The sequence below is a fragment of the Moschus berezovskii genome, chromosome 22, assembly GCF_049115385.1.
Source record: "Moschus berezovskii isolate FMDL1 chromosome 22, NW_MosBer_1.0, whole genome shotgun sequence".
NCBI lineage: Eukaryota > Metazoa > Chordata > Mammalia > Artiodactyla > Moschidae > Moschus > Moschus berezovskii.
In genome coordinates, this window is record NC_142481.1 from 15,475,126 (window position 1) to 15,478,977 (window position 3,852).

A 3,852-nucleotide genomic window follows, 5' to 3' on the forward strand; every position below is an offset into this window, starting at 1 on the left:
CGGATTGAACCCTTGTCTTCTGCGTTGGCAGGTAGATTCTTTACCACTGAGCCACCATGGAAACCTGAGAATCCACTTTTGACCTGAGAAGTCATTTTGTGATCTGAGCCCAGCCACAAGGCTTGCCCTTGAATAGTTCTCAGTAATCAGTGAACTAAAGGGAATAAAAGAATGCAGGAACAAAGGAGGGTTAGCATGCAAGACAAATAACAATAGCAAAGATAATGTATCAGCGGTAAAGACTCCCAGTTCCATTTCAATGGTAAAGATTAGCCTGAAGTGCTCAACCACCAGATCAGAACCTCAGGGATGATGATGTTGACCTTTTCTGACTCTTGTAACTTTTTTTTTTTTGACTCTTGTAACTTGAGTTTGAGTGAACTCCGGGAGTTGGTGATGGACAGGGAGGCCTGGCGTGCTGTGATTCATGGGGTCGCAGAGAGTCGGACGTGACTGAGCGACTGAACTGAACTTTAATCAACTAAAGCTTGGACTCTGTTGGCCACCCAAACCCCTTCATGAATATGCATGCACCCTTAGCTTAAAACTTTCCCAATTTTACTATTTGAGGAGACACTGTCTTGGGAGAGATCTCTGGTGTTCTCCTTACTTACTGCTGTTCAGTTCAGTCACTCAGTCCGCGTCCGACTCTTTGCAACCCCATGGACCGCAGCACGCCAGGCCTCCCTGTCCATCACCAACTCCCAGAGTTTACTCAAACTCATGTCCATTGAGTCAATGATGCTATCCAACCATCTCATCCTCTGTCGTCCCCTTCCACTCCCGCCTTCAATCTTTCCCAGCATCAGGGTCTTTTCAAATGAGTCAGCTCTTCGAATCAGGTGGCGAAAGTATTGGAGTTTCAGCTTCAGCAACAGTCCTTCCAATGAACACCCAGGACTGATCTCCTTTAGGATGGACTGGTTGGATCTCCTTGCAGTCCAAGGGACTCTCAAGAGTCTTCTCCAACACCACAGTTCAAAAACATCAATTCTTTGGCACTCAGCTTTCTTTATAGTCCAACTCTCACATCCATACATGACTGCTGGAAAAACCATAGCCTTGACTAGATGGACCTTTGTTGGCAAAGTAACATCTCTGCTTTTTAATATGCTGTCTAGGTTGGTTATAATTTTTCTCTCAAGGAGTAAGTGTCTTCTAATTTCATGGCTGCAGTCACCATCTGCAGTGATTTTGGAGCCCCCCAAAATAAAGTCTGCCACTGTTCCCACGATGGGACCAGATACCATGATCTTAGTTTTCTGAATGTTGAGTTTTAAGCTAACTTTTTCACTCTCCTCTTTCACTTTCATCAAGAGACTCTTTAGTTCTTTGCTTTCTGCCATAAGGGCGGTATCATCTGCATATCTGAGGTTATTGATATTTCTCCGGGTGATCTTGATTCCAGCTGTGCTTCCTCCAGCCCAGTGTTTCTCATGATGTACTCTGCGTGTAAGTTAAATAAGCAGGGTGACAATATACAGCCTTGACGTACTCCTTTTCCTATTTGGAACCAGTCTGTTCCATGTCCGGTTCTAACTGTTGCTTCCTAACCTGCATATAGATTTCTCAAGAGGCAGGTCAGGTGGTCTGGTATTCCTATCTCTTTAAGAATTTTTTTATTGTGGTCCACACAGTCAAAGATTTTGGCATAGTCAATAAAGCAGAAATAGATGTTTTTCTGGAACTCTCGCTTTTTCTATGATCCAATGGGTGTTGGCAATTTGATCTCTGGTTCCTCTGCCTTTTCTAAATCCAGCTTGAACATCTGGAAGTTCACGGTTCACATACTGTTGAAGCCTGGCTTGGAGAATTTTGAGCATTACTTTATTAGTGTGTGAGATGAGTGCAATTGTGTGGTAGTTTGAGCATTCTTTGGCATTGCCTTTCTTTGGGATTGGAATGAAAGTGATAATAAATCCTTCCTTTTCCCTTGCTCCGGCTTAGTCCTGTCTTTTGGCTCAACACCCACCAAGAGGTGAGCTGTTTTTCAGGGAACATCTGTCAACTACAGACTGCCAGCAACTGAACAACAACAAGGGCATTTGCCATCTCGCTGTGCTACTGCAGCTACTGACCTTCGACACTCCCTGAAGGGAGTTCAGGGTGGAGAGTGAGACACTCTGTGCTCCAGGGAAACTGGTGGAACAGGTCTTCAGATAGTTAGATATTCTCAGGAACTGATTTCATGATCCGAATCCTTGTTGTTTAATCACTCAGTCCTGTCTGACTTTTTGGGACCCCATGGTCCATAGCCCGCCAGGCTCCTCTGTCCATGGGATTCCCCAGGCAAGAATACTGGAGTGGGTTGCTACTTCTTTCTCCAGGGGATATTCCCAACTCAGGGATCAAACCTGTGTCTCCTGCACTGGCAGGCAGATTCTCTACCACTGAGCCACCAGGGAAACCCTTATATCTAGAAAACCCTTATATCTAAATCCCTTGATGGTGACTCCTCATGACCAGCAGAAAACCTTTTGTGAAGTAAGTGCTTGATTTCATCGAACTCCCCCTTCACCAAAATCTTGACCTCCCCCCACTCCCTCTTTGGAGCAGTCTCTCAGGACTATCTGAAGTGCTGTCTCCTGGGCTGCAGTCCTCATTTTGCCCCAAATAAAACTTAAATTGCAACTCTCATATTGTGCTTCTTTTTAGTCGACAATTCCTCTCATATATCAGCTCCAGGAGAGCCGGGATTTTTGTTTTGCTTTCTTTCTTTTCCTGCAGGGTTCTTCATCCTTAAAACAGCATCTGACACAGGATATGTACTTGTTAAACTTTTTTTTTTTTTGCACAGTATTTGTTAATCATTTATTTATCTATAGAAGCTATTCCTTAGCTCAGATATTCATAGTTCATAGTTCAGGAACACAGGCAAGTGGCAAACTTCCATGGAAGAAGTAGAAATTCTTTCTGTTCCAAAATCACATTGCACTCTGAAAGATACCAGTTTTCCCGATCTCTTCAGAAGTTTTTATGGAGTTATAATTTTTGCTGAAATATGCATATACCTTCTTTCCTTATTCAACCACTTCAAGCTTGTAGAAAGTTACAACTCCCAAGGAGACAGTGAATAATCCAAGGATATGAAATCACAGATATTGGCCAGAAAGCCACACATCTGAGGTTTTGTCAAAGAACTGGAAGCCATGGTAGTTTTTCTCCTTGACAACTCAACAGCAACATCCTTCCAGACAGATGGAGAAATGGACCTTGGTAAATATTTATAGAAGAGATGATTAAATGGGTCTTATTATGATTCTATTTTACAGATGAGGAAATTGGGGCACAGTGAGGGCCAGTCATTTGTAAAGAGAGTCAGACTCAGGCAGTCTGACTCCGGAGCCCAAACTCTTAACCACAAGACAGCTGCCACTCCACTAAACGTGGACGGGGCTGTCTCTCTGACTTTTTCTAAGACCCGTTTCCTCCCTGTAGCAAGGAATGCAGTCTCCCATGACTGAACATTCTCATACTCCCAACATGAGAGTGGTGATTCACTCACTGCTGTAACCCTGGGGCCCAACCTGGACACATGGTGAAAGTGAGAGTGTTAGTTGCTCACTTGTCTGATTCTTTGCGACTCCATGGACTGTGTAGCCCCCCAGACCCCTCTGTTCATGGAGTTCTCCAGGTAAGAATACTGGAGAGGGTTGCCATTCCCTTCTCCAGGGGATCTTCTCAACCTAAGGATCAAACCCGCATCTCCTGCATCCCCTCCATTTCAGGTGCCTTCTTTATCATCTGAGCCACCAGGGAAGCCCAACATGGGCACATAGTGGGCCCTCATTTGCTGAATCAATGAATGAATGGATAAATAAGAGACTTGAAGAGACTTGGACTGTGTCCATC

General features: G+C 44.3%; 1 pseudogene; it reads right to left on the reverse strand.

Annotated features, from left to right (window-relative positions):
• Positions 1-2,924: 2,924 nt before the first annotated feature.
• LOC148774358 (cytochrome c oxidase subunit 6C pseudogene) lies at positions 2,925-3,151 on the reverse strand (annotated as a pseudogene).
• Positions 3,152-3,852: the final 701 nt, after the last annotated feature.